General features: G+C 44.6%; 1 protein-coding gene across 2 annotated transcripts in view; it reads left to right on the plus strand.

Moving 5' to 3' along the window:
- Positions 1 to 261: 261 nt before the first annotated feature.
- Cystm1 (cysteine rich transmembrane module containing 1) overlaps positions 262 to 16,748 on the plus strand; it is a 61,488-nt gene continuing 45,001 nt past the window's right edge. The window contains exon 1 of one of the 2 annotated variants that reach the window (XM_036204808.1): positions 262 to 458. The gene's annotated coding sequence lies outside the window, so the exon portion shown is untranslated. The remainder of the gene's footprint in view (positions 459 to 16,748) is intronic. The other variant, XM_036204809.1, reaches the window with a different exon arrangement.

Raw genomic sequence — 16,748 nt, forward strand, 5'->3', positions numbered from 1 at the left:
AGCTAGCAGCGGAGAAGAGGCCGGGCAGCCGCAGCTCACAACGACCCTACGTGTTGTGCACCGAGCTAGACCCCAGGGCCCCTGCCCTTTCTGCCAGTCTTTAGCCTTAGCATCGTGGGGCGGGGTGCTCGCAAGGAGCTGGAGAAGAACTCTAAGAGACAGCCCAAGGAACCGCAAGGTGCCAAGGGCCGGGCTGCGTCGTCCCCTCCGCGCTGCGGAGCCGCGGAGGGGGCGGGGCTCGCGCTATGACACCGCCCTCGCTTGGCCCCGCCCCCTCGCGCGTTGCCAGGGAGATCAGGTGACTCGGGGCTTCCAGCGCCCGAGGCGCGGGTTGACGTCAGGCGCGCCGCAGCGGCTCAGTGGCTCGCGGCAGGTGCGGTGCTGTTGGCGTAGTCGGGTCCAGTCTTCTTCCATCAAGAACCGGTCAGCAGCACCCGGCCGCTGCGTGGAGCAGAGAGGTGAGGGTGCTGGGGTTGGAGCGCCCGGGGCGGCCAGCCTGGGCCGGTGAGGCGCGGGCGGCAGCGCGGGCAGAGCTGGCGGGACCCGCGGCGTAGCTGGTTGGGGCGAGCGGCTCCTAAGGAGGAGGGACCCCACGGTGCCATCCCACGGTGCCATCGCCCGGCGCCCTGTGGCGAAATGAGTGTCTCCCGTGGTCTGCGGGGTCCGTTGGGCCGGGGAGTCCGCGGGCTGGGAGCGGAGCGGGCTCGCCCCACCCTGCCTCCCTGGAAGGCTGCCGGAAGCTGCTGGGTGGATTTCTTCGCTTTGGGCTGCGATTTCTGGATTTCTGCGACTATTCGAGGCGCGCTCGGGGCGAGCTTGCTTGGGAGTGGGGGGGACCCGTCGCGGAGTGAGCTGCAAAGGCGTGGGGGTGGGGGGACGCGGAGCCGAAGGTGTGGGCGCAGCGAACCCTGGCCGCTTGCTGAGAGCTCAGGGTCGGGATCCGAGTGTACACCTGTTGAGGAGGTGAAACCGGAGAGGGTCCTAAGTGAGGACAGGGAAAGAGGGGACCTCTGGGGAAGGAAATCCGAGTCTTGAACTCTGTGGAGTGCGTCCTGGGGCTATCTGGGATGGAGAGTTTGGAGCATTAAGTTGGGACTTGTTGGGGAAAAGCTTGAGCGTCGAGCTGAGGCATTGTATGAAGTGGGGAGCCATGAAGACTGGGTGGGGAAAGGGGGAACTATGATGGGGAGACGCAGAAGTGGTTGGTGTGATATTCCGGAACAGAGTTGACAACACCTGTCTGAACTCTGATGTATTTATAACAGACATGGGTGAGGGTTCAGGCGGCCAAAGTGCCGGTAACACCCAGCCCATTTTAATTTTTATTCTCCAAGCGGCATACCCAATTGTGTCTTATTTTCTTGTATCCCATTTGGCTGGGTAGAATGACTGGGTGAGAGAGAGACTCTTCCTTCGATTTGCATGGAGACTGGAATGTCCCCAGCACATTGCCCTTCGGAGAACTCGGAATGTCTTGCAAAAATACCCCTATTCCTAGGGTGAAACTCAAACCGATCTGATTGCAGGAGTTTTTAATGTGGGAAGCCACGAAAGGACTTCCCACCAAACCATACTTGTGGAATGTTGAGTAAGATGTAAACTGGGAAACAGCTTTCCAGTCACGATTTTTTTTTTCTACTCAACTTCTGTCAGTTTCTGGTCTTTTCTGAGTAAGATTGCTTAACTTTGTATGTGGATGGTGTTCGTGTGTCTGGTTCTAGTTCAGATTTTGAGGAGATAGAGTCTCATGTAGTCCAGACTGGCTTCTACTCGAATGTGCCTGAGGCAAGGCCTTAAACTCATATACTCCTGTCTTCACCTGCCAAGTACTGGGTTTACAGGCATACACCATAAACACCCAGCCTTGTTTAAATATTAATTGGGCTATTCTATCTTGATTTCCCGAGAAACCAGAAAAGTGTACTTTGAATTTATGATTTGGTGATTTATATTTTTTTGTATTCCTGAAATATATTGATTTTTGTTTTCTGTAAAGAACTGAAATGACCAAATCTTCCCACCAATTTGTATTGTATTTGTTTCACTTCAGAAAACAAAATTGGACCTCCAGGGATCTTGTACAGTAAAAAGCAGTTTAGGGAATTGAGAACTTAGGAAGGTGGCCTCAGCTGGTTTACAGGTAAATGCAGAAAATGGTACAGCACTCTGGAGAGCCTATCTAGAGTGGTTGAGACCAGGAAAGTGAATTTCCAGCCAGCTCAGTGAAATTAGGCTCTGTAAAAGAAGTCCTAAGATAGATGATTTTAAAACAGACACAACCACAAAACTGCAAAGTACCTAAAGGCCTCAGAGGTTTTTTGTTTGTTTTTGTTCTTTTAATGGTTTTTCAAAACAGGGCTTCTCAGTGTAGCCTTGGCTGTCCTGGAACTCGATCTGTAAACTAAACTGGTCTAGAACTCACAGAGCTCTACCGACCTCTACCTCCCAAGTGATGGGATTAAAGGTGCACACTACCCCTACCCAGCTAGACCACAGAGGTTCTTAAGAGTCTCTGCAGCAACCTCTTAAGAAAGGTTAGAAATTGCTGAGCAGTGGTGGTGCACACCTTGGGAGGCAGAGACAGGCAGATCTCTGTGAGTTCGAGGCAGCCTGGTCTACAGAGCGAGATCCAGCGCAGCCAGAACTACACAGAGAAACTCTTGTCTTGAAAAAACAAACAAACAAACAAACAAACAAACAAAAAAGAGTAGTTAGATGCCTTGGGGAACATCTTTTTTTTCTGTTAACAGTTTTCCAAATTTCTGATCAGATTTCAGCTGTCCAACTAATTCTATCTCCTCTGGAAAGAAACAGGCTTTCCGGTCCTCCCCTTCCCAGACTCAGTCACGGGGAACTGTCTGGACAGTTAAGTAGGCTGAGAGTTTTTTTGGAAATTTTCCACTTTCATTCATCCTTGCCTCCCCCACATGTTTTTCAAATTGGTAGAGAACTAAAAAGTTCATTGTCAGGGAAAAAAAATGTTAGTGTGTTTTCCTAAACACAAGCTGTGATAAACACCAGGGCTGGCCTTCCAGTATTCAAGACACATGGTTTTCCCTACATGGAACAGGGCCAAGGATCAGTGATGTAGCTCAATGTTAGAGTGCTTGCCAAGCATACACCATGACCCACATAGGGTAGATCCAGCACCAAAGAGGGAAAAATTGTTTGGTGTTGTAATTCCAGTATTCAAGAGGCAGAGAAGGAAAATTGCCAGTTCCAGGCCGTCGTGGGTTACGTACTGAGTTTGAGCCAAGTAATCAGAAGAATTGGGCTAAGGTGAGAGGCTCAGGCGGGTATATTTTGAGCCCTTCATCTTTGTTACTTCGTCTCTCCCTTCTTGTCCTGGTTGGTACCCTCTTTACAGAGATATAAGGAGAATTAATCAGAAGCTATATGAAATTCAAATTGCTCCAAAGCAGGGCATTTTAGTTCCTGGGTGGTGGTGTATTTTGAGATATAACGATTTTTTTAAAAAAGAGGTAAAAGTTACAGACTTTTGCTAACATCCCATTTACACTTAGGCCTTTTTGCTGTCCCCCCTCCATATCTTCCCCCCATCTCCCCCAGAGTTCTGTGGGCTTAGTTACTAATCAGCCAATGATCAAGACCTGGAGGCCTGAGATTAAGCACCTGTTTGTATTTCGTGTGCAAATAAGCACACAGTTTTCATTATCTTATACTCTTTCCCTATTACCACGTGTTGGTTCTTTCAGTCACTTACAGTAAGCCAGTAACAGCAGGCTGTGGGGCTGGGCAGCTTCCGACCCAGCATCCTTTGATAGCAAGATTGTTACTGGAAATTGTCTCAGCCCTTGAGGAGTTAGTCCTTAAAGCTCTTCAGAGGTAGAAATTGGGATTACTGCTCACTAAATTAGATGAGGATCGAAATTGTCATCTTTTGAAATCTCCTATTTTGTTCAGCCACAGGGCTGGCTATAGAGAGATTCAGGCGCTTCCTGTTGTTCCAAAGACACTAGGGAGCTATGACATCAGCACTTAGACCCCTGACATTGTTGCCTGGGTAAAACTTTCTTACCTGAGAGAAATTTAGACAGAAGAGAATTCCTGTTTCCTCAAGCTAAGCTCAGTGCTGTGTGTAGGGAAAAGGGCTAAAGAAACCCACCCTGACCCTGGAGCCCAGAACTAGGGAAAGATGGCTCATATAAGGCCAGTTTGGCTCAGTCAGATCAGAGCCATCTCTGCCCCTGGCCAACTGACTTGTGAAACCAACCAATCACAGAGCAGGACAGTAGAACCCTGGGCCTCAAGTCAACCCCTGGTTGACTCCACCCCCAAGACATCCTATATAAACTGCCCTGCCTAGTCAGTTGGGGGGGGGGGGGCGGCTGTTCTCTCCACCCTGGTAGAGGCAGCTACCCTCCTGGACTCCTCCTTCCCAATAAATCTCTTTCTCAAAAGAGTTTTGGGTGTGAATCTTCATTCACTGGCGTAGAGAAGATCCTTACTGAGATGTCAGTGGACAGAGCAAGAGAAGCTGAAAAAGTAACACTTTTCTCCTAAGCCGGAGGAGACAGATACACTTCTGCAGGGGTTTCCCCTTTTGCAGAGTGAAGCAAAAGAAGCAACATCTTAGGCGGGAGAAGCAGAGCTCTGCTAGGAAACCCCCTTAAGTGGGGGCTGAGCAAAGCCCAGCTGTAGCAGCTGTCCAGGAGAGGAGCAGGATTGCTTTATCCTGTGGGGAGATCATCTCCCATCACACCAGGTATACCCTGACTTTCCCCTGCTGAAGCAGTTCCAGGCCTGACTTTCCCGAGAAGTCAGAAAAATTTCCCTCCCAGGGTCGCGCTGCTGCTTTGCAGTTCCAGCTGCCAGAGCTGTGCTAAACAGCTCCAGATGTCTGGGAAACCTTCAGGGCAGAGTTGTTGTTCTGAGCAGCTCAAGGAGTCTGGGATACCTCGCCCTCCAGGGCTGAACTGTCTCCTTGCAGTTTCAGCCATCAGAGCTATCCTAAGCAGCTCAAGGTGTTGCCTGACTCCCCAGGTAGTCAGGACACCTTTCCCCATAGTTGTTGCAACAAAGTTACATACATTGTTGGTGCCAAAACTGGGACCAAAACCACAGAGTTGCAACCAATTTACTTACACTGTGTCCCAGGCCTCAAAGCTCCATTTTGTCCAAGCCAACTAATTGGCTTTTCACTTCAGCAGTGAAAAGCAGCAGAACCAAAGCAAGGGCACTAGATATCAGTTGGTTCTCCAGCCTCACCCTAGAAAGGTTCATGCCACCTTGAGAACTGTATCCCAAGGGCTGTACTACAGGAAGTTTTTAGGAAATGTGGACTAGTGCTACCCTGATCTACCTACCAGGGTTCAAGTTAACAGTTTTCTACTTTACAGTGGGACAAAATCTTACCCATATAACCATTCTGGATTTTCCCCAATAGAGTGTTCAATAAATAACAAGAGATTTTTAATACACCTGCCTCCCTTCTCTCTCTCTCTCTCTCTCTCTCTCTCTCTCTCTCTCTCACACACACACACACACACACACACACTTTTTTTTTTTTAAAGAGAGGGTCTCATCTAGCACAGACTGGTCTCAAATTGCCATATAGTTGAGGCTAGGCTTGAACATCTGATCTTCCTGCTTCTACTTCCCCAAAACTGGGATAATAGGCATGTGTCACCATACCTGGCTCCCAATAGTTTATTATATAATGCACTTTTTGGATGATTTTGTACAACTGCTGGCTAATGTTAAGTGTTGCATGCTATGGTGTTTACAATATTCACTGTATTTTTTAAAATTTATGCTACTTTTAGCTTATGGGTTGGATGTAACCTCATGATAATTGGAGGGACACTGGGATCGATTTAGGCCCCAGGGCCAAATGTGTGTAACTGGTAGGATCCTCACATCTGAAGCAAGGTGGGGGGGGGGAATGGTTAGAGTCCTCTGGGCAGCAGGAAGCAGGGCGATTGACTGCTTTCTGAACTCTTAATTAGATGGTTTAAAGGCGTGTTGTTAGCTGTGGTGGGAGGAAGGTGTGCTTTACCTGATGTCCTCACTGGGGAGTAAATGCTTGCTTTATTCAGAGATGCCTCTCATTAGTTCCCTGATGACTTGTGCTTAAGATTGTTAGCTAGTCCCGAGAGCATTGCCAGAAAATAGATCACATTTGAAAACTATCTAGACGTGCTCAGTGGCAAGAAAGGGCAGATGGTAAACAGCTGAGCTGCAGAAATATCCGGAGAGAAGAAAATCTGGATTTCTTCCCTTGGTTTCAGCATCAGGACTGTAGGCAGGAGCAGTTGGAGAGATGTGTAAGTAGCAGACTTAGGAACATGCCTGTCTCGAGTCTTCAGTAAGCCTGATGCTTGATGCTTTCCTGATGCCCACAGTAGCCCTGTGAACACCCCAGCTGTTCCTGAGTCTTCCTTTGCTCAGTCTTTCTAGAAAAGGCCACTGTCAAGCTAATGGTAGAGCCCAGTTGCTGCAGCCCTCTGCCTCTGCTGACTCTTGAGTTACGGTTCTTGGTGCTCTTCAATGTCTGAGGGTAGCTATGAACTAGTGGGACAGAAGCTTTCAAGTGAAGAAGAGAAACCTCAAGTCTCTGTCACCCTTCACTTGTGTTCCATATGTGTGCTTTTTGGCCTAGCTCTATGCCTTCTTTGCTATTTTTAAATACTTTATTTTAAAATTTTGTATATGTATGCATGTTTTACCTGCATGTCTGTTTGTGTGCCACATGCATGCCCGGTGCTGTGAAGTTCAGAGGAGGGCATTGGCTCCCCTGGAACTGGAGTTAAAGGACGTCAGGAGCTGCCTTGTGGGTGCAGGGAGTCTAATCTGGGCTCTCTGAAAGAGCAGCCAGTGCTCTTAATCATTGAGCTACATCTCTAGCCCAACTCTTATGCTCTTCACACACACCCCCCGAGGGGGGGGCAGTTTCGAGACAGGGTTTCTCTGTGTAGCCCTGGCTGTCTTGGAACTTGCTTTGTAGACCAGGCTGGCTTTGAATTCAGAGATCCGCCTGCCGCTGCCTCCTGAGTGCTGGGACTAAAGGCGTGCACCACCCCACTTCTGACTCTTATCCTCTTAATTGGCTTAATTAGTGAAGCTATCAGTAACTATCTCTCATTTCATCTTACTTTTTTAAACTTCAAAATTACCAGGACTTACCTGGTAGAAAGAGAGAACTGACCCCCCACAAATTACCCTCCGACTTCCACATGTGTGCTGGAGTGCGCGCATGCAGTACATGTAATAATTTTTTTTTTAACTTAAAATCTTATTTACAAGGGAAACTATCATTGCCTTTAAGTTGAAAAGCACTGTACCAGCTGCCACAAATAGAAGGCGAATATTATAAGCTAAAATAGAGTTGTTTGTGTATGTTCTCTAAATCATAGTGCATTCATGTTCACCCAGTGAGTCACCCATGGTGAGTGAGTTCTCCAGGTGCTGTCGGTGGATGGTAGGGCTGTTTTGTGTAGGCAGGCCTTCAGAGACGTCTCCTTAAACCCTGCCCTTAAACTTGTGTGACAGTCTGATAGAAAGAAAGCCGCAGAATGAAGAATCTAGTTGCTGAGATTAGGTAGCTGGCTCTGGTGACACACACCTACAAACATACCACTCAGGAAGCTGTGTTGAAAGGATTGCAAGTTCAAGGCCAGATGAGGATACACAGCAAGACTCTGCCTCCACAAAAAGAAAAGAAGTATAATATAGAAACCTCCGCCTTTGCTTTTTTATTTCTTCTTGTTTTTGTGTTTATTTTAATCACTGCCCTTTTGATGTTGTTTGCCATAAGGAGGCCTGAGAGGTAGTGGTGGCAGTGCTGTGTGTTAGTTAAGTCAGGCCTGAGGTCAGGGCCTGGCTTTGCTGATGCTGTAATGTGGTGGTGTCCTTTCTATGCAAGTGTGCCCCTGGAAAATTCAGGCTTGTCCTGGTGGTGAGGGCAGTCCTATTGGTTGCTAGTATCACCAATGCCCCTAACTGCTTGGAGTCTTTTTGCATCTAGAGTGCTCCTTGTGGGTGTTAGTGACAGAAAGTTGTCCTTTGGCATTTGTTTCTTCTAGGCTTTATTATCCATAATGCTCATACCTTAGGAGAACAGAAGAAGGGCTTGGGGAGTGCAGCTGGGGTGGTGTGATCTCTGGGAGCCCCACGTGGTAGGTATCCATGGTTCTGCAGGTGTGAACTGAAACCTCCTGTTGTCTATTATGAGCTCCCTGCTGTGTTGACAGAGCTGTGGCTCTCTCTGAGGCTAGAAAAGTGGCTTTCATGGTGGAGCAAAGAGGACCAGTTGGGTATTCATCAGGAATCAGGAGTGCTCAGTTAAATCGCCAGCACATTAAGCTGTAGGGGCCTTTTACTAAGCCATCAAGATGTCAACTTTCCCACAAAGCCGACGCTAATGCTCTGGGAGGCTGGTGGAACCTGCCTTTCAGGGGCTGTGCTGGTGGGGGACCTGACCTGGGAAGTGGCTTTATCAGGCTTGTGGGGAGGGATGGCCCTGTCCCTTTATAGTGTGTCCTCTCAACTTGGCAGGGGGCAGAGTTCTTCCTCTCTCTGACTTTCTCTGCTCCAACCTCGCCTTTCCTCTCCCTGACTCACTTTCTGTGTTAATAGCTTTCTTCCCCCTTCCCTTCTGTTCACCGCTGCCCCCTCCTTTGATCCTTTCTCTTGCTGGGCCTCATTTTCTCTCCGTTTTCACTTTGAGGGTTGCCTTGTTTGAAGTTCCAGTTGTCCTGTGACTGGATGTTATTCAGAGGCCCGTCCTTTTTTCCTGAGGATCAACTAGCCATAGGCTTTCCGATAACAGCGCTGGTGGGCTACTGAGCGAGCTGCTTGGCTGAGTGAGGCTCCACTGTGTGGCCTCCTATGAAGCTGGTGTGGATTTGCCAGCTGTTCTTAAACTGTTAGGCAAGGAGCTGTGCTGTGTGTGCCCTTAGAGACTCCTTTTGGAAGCCCAAGGCAGAAGGGAGTCCTGCATTCAGACAGCCTGTGGTTTTTTGCGGAGGACCGAACACAGTGAAGGCTGAAATAGGCCGTTGCCTGGGAACCTACCAGACTGCTTGCAGTCAGGGGTCCTGCCTTGGAGCCAGGTGTTCCACATCGTGACTGGAACAGTTTCTACTTTCCTTTCCTTCTCAATAAATTAAGACATAAATTATTTTTTCCCCTAAACTTCATGTGGCTTTTAGTCAGGGATAATCAGCAGGGATTTTTGAACCTTTATTGTTAACTATGCCATATGGGCTAGGCATATTTAATTCTGAGTGCCGGGATTAACGGCGTGTGCCACCACTCCTGGCAGAACTTGATTTTTTATTTACTGATTGATTGATTGATCTCACTGCTGGCTGGCTTGGAATTTACTGTGTAGACCAGCCTCAAACTCAGAGATCTGTTCACCGCTGCCTCTTAAGTGCTGGGATTAATGCCTGTCTTAAAACTTTGTTTTGAAATCTGTGTAGCTGTATGGCAAATCGCTGCTTTGCTTTGTTGCTGTTATTTAACTGCATTGGTTCATGTGATTCTGTCTTGTTGTTTTGAAGGGTTTCAGCAGTGTTGGTTCTGTAGTTTGGGAGTAGCTGTTTTATTTTGCCTTCACCTATGATGGACTTCTAGGATGCTATGTATACTGTGTATGTGTTATGTCACTGTTATGAAAATATAATAATAACATGTGCATATATATATATGAAGTTTTAGATTTTTAGCATACTACTGTAATATGTATCTGTAAGATGAACCTCCTGAAGGTAGGGCAGTTTATCAAGAGATAAAATGTTTATTTCTTTATTTGGGTTATAATTTTAAATATGACCCAGGCACAGTGACAAACACTTGTAATCCAGCACTTGGGAGGCCGAGGCAGGAGGAACTCAATTTAGACCAGTCTGGGCAGCATAGGGAAATGTTGGAAGGAAGGAAAGAGAAGGTAGGAGTCCTCCAGTAAACACCTTTGCTTAGGAGTGTGGGTTGCATCTGAGATCATTTTCCTCAGCTAGCTGCCCATTCGACGTTGTGGCCTGATTTTCCTTCTGAGGGTAGTTCTGCTTGTACTTCATTTTCAGTGACATTGTGGAGCTCTGAGATGCAGCCCTGGGACCTCATAACTTGAGTTTGTCCAATCTGAGTAGCTGGACCACTTAACAAGACCTTTGAAATTAGAAATCAATCAGATTTTCCTTCCTGATGCAGTCATAGACTAATGGAGAAGATTGTTAAGTCTAAGCTCATGTTAGAACTCTTCTCCGCTGCCCAGCTCTGGTCCTGATGTTCAGTAGGTATTTCATAATGTGGTTGAGTAAGTAAGTGATTGGGTTTGCTGGCGGTAACCTGCAAGCAGGGATAAAGTTCTAAGATGCTTTTTGGAAACAGTAAAGAGTAACTATAAAAAGGTGTTTAAAAGAGTGTCCTGAGTCTGTCTTTAGCACAGTGATCCTCACCTTCAGCCTCATTCCATACAACAGGCACCTGTCATAGTGATCTCCATCCAGGCCTGAAATGTACTTTGTTTTTTCTTTGATATTTCCCAGATTGTTGTGGAATAATCTGCTTAGGTCTTGATAGGATCATCATTTCTGCTTAGAAACCGACTTGTCTACTTGTCGACTTTTGTGCACATAGTTCTCTGTGTGCGTCCCCTCTTATAGGCTGGTCTGTATTGCTGCTGCTGCTGTTTCTGTAGTCTGAACAGGAACTGAATCTTGGTCACATTGTCTCAGTAGTGCTGGAACCACCAGTGTTAAATTATAGTTGATGTTCCAGGAAGTTCTCATGGGCTGAATAAATGATGCTTGTGAGTTACGTAAGGTTAACACACCGAAGTTACAATTAAGTGAGCATTTTAGTGAAAACTGTAAGTCAGGGAGATAGATGACTACATGAAACCTAATAATTCTAGACTTTTTTTTAAAGCTCAACAATGTACACACAAAATTATGGGTGTAGATCCAAAAAAGTTGAGGGGCCTAGAATATAAAACAATCTGTTTACAAAGGTCCTGTCAAAAGGGCAGCTAGAGATGGAAATTTTTAGGTTAAGCTGTCCTGTAGATGGAGGTTTCTGTCCCACCAGCTGCTCACTCCCACATAACTGACACAAAGACTCAATATTAATTGTAGATGATTGGCCAATAGCTCAGGTTTGTTACTGTGTTAACTCTTACATTTTAAATTAACCTATATTTCTTATCTACCCCCTGACACATGGCTCATGGCTTATTACCTCATTTCCTACCCTGCTTCCTCTGCACCTGCTAGCATCTCTTCTGACTCTACCCTTCTTCATCCCAGCATCCTTAGTTTGGTTGTCCCACCTATACTTTCTGGTCAGTCAGCTTTTTATTAAACCAGTTCAAGTGACAAATCTTTGTACAAAATCAGTGTACAAAAGGATTATTCCACAACATTCCCCCCTTTTTATTTAATTAAAAAGGAAGGTTTTAATTTTAACATAGTAAAATTAAATACAACAAAAACAATTATTAAGTAAGAATTACAGTTACAATATCCAGTCCATTTGTATTTGGCAAATTTAGAGAAAATACTCTATTATTTATCTTATCTTTGTGACTCTAAAGTTTTATACCTAATTTATCTTTCATCATAATTAAAGAAAACTTTAACTATGACTATCTAGTCCTCAACTCCACCAAAGACCCCAGAAGTTTGTAATGTTATCTAAAGACAGGGACATCTGGACAGTCACCCTAGGTTCTTCTGTAGCATTGGGGCATCCAACTTTGGCCCATAGGCCTGGTGTATCTGACAGACATTTCTGAGAAGCAAGGAATTTTGAAGGACTGTCTTGTCTTGGCAAAGTTTGGTAGTCATTTTCTTTTGTATCCTGCTGGTCCAGTTTGGACAGTATACTTAGTAATTGAGGCAAGGGCAGTTTCTTTGCCCAAATGGCTAGCTTTTGCCATAAAGAAAGCAAACTACATATGGAGGTTCTTTGATGCCCATTATCTGAAGTAGATTGGTGCTGCCAGGAGCAGACTTGTCTCACTGTCATGAAAAGCCTTAGGTTATCAAACATATTAAATACCATATTCTGTAGGTCTTTGAAGTGTTTGAATGCCATCTCTCTAGATATCTTGAAAACATACGTGGCATAAATTTAACTATTATAGATATTATAGACTATTAATCTGTATTTTTAATTATATGCTACATGTTTAAATGAGTTGCATAAGCACAATACCACAAATAAGAGGAGGCAGATACATATAGTATAGCAAAAATAACTTGAAATTTGTGTCAAATTAAAATCCATACCAATGTAAAATATTTTGAGATTAATAGTTGTTTTTTGGATTAAAGTAGATTCAATAATCTACCCTTTTATCTCATAATTTCTATATTATATCCCCCTTTTTTCCTTTAGAAAGAGATTTTTGAATTTAACTCTTTTGCTTAGTCTTTTTTTTTATTAAGACCAATAACAATTTGTAACCAACCCCCCTAAATAATGACAAATATTCATAATCCATTGAATAACCAAAGCCCACCCAGACCCCATCTCTTGGGAATGTGGGTGTTGTTCTTAGGCTATTTATTGTTTGGGAGCACTGGCATCTTTGGGGGAACCTTGAGAAAACCAGGATAATTGTTAGGTGTTGCCTGGAGTAGTTTGTGGTGCTGGATCACCAGTAGCCTTGAAGGTGTTTTGGATGCAGAATTCTCTTTTTTTGTTTGTTTGGGTTTTTTTGGGTTTTTTTTGAGACAGAGTTTTTCTGTGTAGTTTTGGTGCCTGTCCTGGATCTTGCTCTGTAGACCAGGCTGGCCTTGAACTTATAGAGACCCACCTGGCTCTGCCTCATGAGTGCTGGGATTAAAGGCGTGTACCACTACCGCCCAGCTGGATGCAGAATTCTGAGGAGACTGTAACAGGGGCATTTTGAGATGCTGGATCACCAGAGCTGTTCATTTTTATTAGTGTCTGGTCTGTTTGTTCTGAAAATACATAAACGTTTTAAGGGAACATACATTACAAGTATGGAAGATGTGGTGTTCACAAATCAGTTAAAGATGATTTTTTGTTTTATATTTGGGCTGGTAAAATATAGGTTACATGTTTTGTAGTTTTTCTAGGTTTATTTCTTTATGTCTGTAGCCAGGATTTCAGGGGGTCTTCCCTGATTAAATCTGATCTATATCAATCTGGAATGAATCCATAGCCTCTCATTTCTTATGGAAGTAAAAGAGGAAATAACCTCTCCCAAAGTAACACATCTTTTGACTTCCATTTTGAAGTCAAGATATTTCTTAAATATACAGGTTGTTCTAATCTATCAGCTTTCATAATCCAATGTGTCTTAGCAGCTGTCATTTCTTCATTCACAATCAGAAAATCTAAAGACAATACAATAGCATACAGAATCCAGACTGTGTATTTCCCATCTTTATGTGGCTTATTATATCTTTTTATTACTTTATTTTGTTTTACTCCTTTTTAAAAGAACTTTAAGGAACACTTGGTTCCCTGAGAACCAACCTTCATGGTTTGGATCCATGCTGCCACCGAATAGTGTGCTGCCCACTGCTCATAAACCCCATTTAAGTGTTTTGTGGCAGGGCCTCTTAAAAGAGTTATATTGTAGAATATTATTTTAAGGTGTGTTACTTTGTTTATGTTGCATTTGTTTAACTCTGTGAAGCTGTGTTACTGTGCTTGTCTAAAACACCTGATGGTCAAGTAAAGAACTGGCCAATAGCAAGGCGGGAGAAAGGAAAGGCAGGGCTGGCAGGCAGAGAGGATATATAGAAGGAGAAATCTGGGAAGAGGAGAAAAAGATGGAGGAGTGAAGAGAGCTAGCAGCCAGAGAATGAGGACTCCAGGGTCCAGCCACCCAGCTACACAGCCAGCCACAGAGTAAGAGTAAGATTTACAGAAGTAAGAGAATGGGAAAGCCCAGAGGGAAAAAGATAATTTAAGTTAAGGAAAGCTGGCTAGAAACTAAGCCAAGCTAAGGCTAGGTGTTCAAAATTAAGAATAAGCCTCTGTATGTGTTTATTTGGGAGCTGGGTAGCAGGCCCCCCGAAAAAGAGAAAGAACAACAGAGTTGTGTCCATTTTTTGCCACTGGCACTGAGCCAGGAAGCTGTCTCTTAAAAGAGCCTTGTCTCTACTTGCCAATAGCAAACAGAGCCTACCTGAGAAGAGGAGGTTACCAAGAAGCTGCATGACTCTGTTTTTGTGTGTTTAGAATCCTTTTTTAAGCTCTGTCAGGTCTTGTGTGGAAGTTCCAGCCCTGTGTTGGAATGCCACTGTCCTCGTGTTTTTTAACTTTAAAGACAAGTAGGTTGCCTGGAAGGATGCTTAAGGCTAGAAATATCCTGACTTCAGGCTTCAATAGAGGATCACCCAGCACACGGGAGGCAGAGGCAGGCAGATCTCTGTGAGTTCGAGGCCAGCCTGGTCTACAGAGCGAGATCTAGGACAGCCAGGGCTACACAGGGTGCTTGATCATAGGACATCAGTGGAGGTACTTGATCATGAAACACCTGTCTCCAAAAACAAAAAACAAAAAACAAAAAAGAAGAAGAAGAAGAAAAAAAACAAAGGTGGGGAAGTGTGAATGTCACCAAAACAATTTGTATTTAACCCTATGTCTTATACCCAGCCAAAATTCTCTTAGCTAAGTATTTATTTGTTTTACAATGTATAACATGATAACTTGACTGCTCAACTCAGTGAATTTATGTATTTTTATGCAAACATGACTCAGCTCAAGATACAGAGCATTTCTGCCACCCTGGAGGTTCTGTCTGTCTCTCACAGCGTCCTCAAGTCTTGGCTGCTCTTGCTCCTCAGATGAATGGAATCATAGAACATCAGTGGCAGTACTTGATCAGAGCCCATCCGTGACGGTGCCTCAACAGTGTCCAGCTGATATTGTTTGCCTAGCTCTGGGGGTCACTGTGTTGTCGCAGGAATAGTTCTTTCATTTATATTGCTAGGTGGTGGTGGTTTGCCCTGTGATTTGGGTAGTTTTCAGTTTGGATCGATCATAATCAAAAGCTACTCTGGTGTACCTGTCTTGTGGTAGGTGTGTGAACTTCTTCCCTTCAGCATGTAGGAACATGCTGACTACCTTTTGACCACCAACTGCACTGCATATACCACAGTGGTCCCCTTAAACTGCTTAGTGGTGATATAGTAGGAGTTGTAGTTTGTAAAAGATACTCTGTAGTTTGCACAGCAGGTAAATATCAGCAATGACACGGTCCCTCAGAATGCACACTGTAGTTAAACGGCTCTGTAGCCACACAGATTTCTCAGAAACATCCCTGTGTTAAGTAAGGAGCAACTGGTTATCAGGAAAGAGAATTGCTGAGTCATAAGACAAGTTGACCATATGACATGCTTTTTCCTAAAAGTATGATGCTTTAGCTTTTATTTATAGTTCTATGATGTACTGTGAGTTATTTTTGTCTATAAAGCTAGGAATCAACCCCACCCCCATAGCCAGTTAATCCAGACTGTTTATTGGAGACACAGTCTTTTCCTTTTTGAATTGCAGTGGTGCCTTTCTGTTAAATTAAGCAACTGTACTGTGTGAATTTGTTTTAGGACTCATTCTATTTAAATTTTTTTAAAGTTTAATTTAGGGGCTAGCAAGATGGCTCAGCAGTTACAGGCACCTACTACCAAGGCTGATGACCTGAGTTCAATCCCTGGGACCCACGTGGTAGAAGGGGGGAACTGACTCCCACAAGTTGTTCTCTTATCTCCACTCAAGTGTCATGGCACACTCATGCTCGCAACATACACACAAATAAATAAACATAATAAATTCGATGATTGCAATAAAAATTGAATTCAATTTGTTGTTGTTGTGTGTGTGTGAGAGAGAGAGACAGAGACAGAGACATGTGGAGGTCATCAGGCTTGCATGGCAATTCCGTTTACAACTGAGCTTTCAAGCCCAGGACTGTTCTGTTGTATTACATTGATCTGTTTATCAGTGTTTATTTTAACAAAACATGAGATTGTGTGGATTATGTAGCTTTCAAGTTTTTTCTTCGTGTGCGTGTGGGGGGGTATATGTGTGTATATTACATGGTTGGACATGGGTTGGTCAGAGGTTGATGTATTTTTCTAGTCTCCATCCTTTATTTTGTTTGTGGGGTTTTTTGGTTTTTTGGGGGGTTTTTTTGGTTTTGGTTTTGGTTTTGGTTTTTTTGAAACAGTGTTTCTCTATGTAGCCCTAGCTGTCCTGGATCTCACTCTGTAGACCAGACTGGCTTTGAACTCACAGAGATCCTCCAGTCTCTGAGTGCTGGAATTAAAGGCATATATCTCTATCAGCCACTACCACTTAACTTTATTTTTTAATTTTGACAGTTTCACACACACACACACACACACACACACACACACACACACACAGAGTCGTTTTCTTCACATCCTATTACCCAGTCTCATATTCCCCTCTTCTCCATTTCCATCTTTTTTGTTTTGTTTTGTTTTGTTTTTTGAGACAGGGTTTCTCTGTGTAGCTTTGTGCCTTTCCTGGGACTCACTTGGTAGCCCAGGCTGGCTTCAAACTCACAGAGATCCGCCTGCCTCTGCCTCCCGAGTGCTGGGATTAAAGGCGTGCGCCACCACTGCTCGGCCCATCTTATTTTTTTTTAGACAGGGTCTCATTCAACCAGGAACTCACCATTTTGGCTAGACTAGCAGGCCAGGAAGCCCCATCGATCCTGTTGTCTGCTCTTCCCCAGCACTGGGATTATAAATCCATGGCTGCTGTGTTCAGCTGTT

This window comes from Onychomys torridus, chromosome 13 (genome assembly GCF_903995425.1).
Source record: "Onychomys torridus chromosome 13, mOncTor1.1, whole genome shotgun sequence".
NCBI lineage: Eukaryota > Metazoa > Chordata > Mammalia > Rodentia > Cricetidae > Onychomys > Onychomys torridus.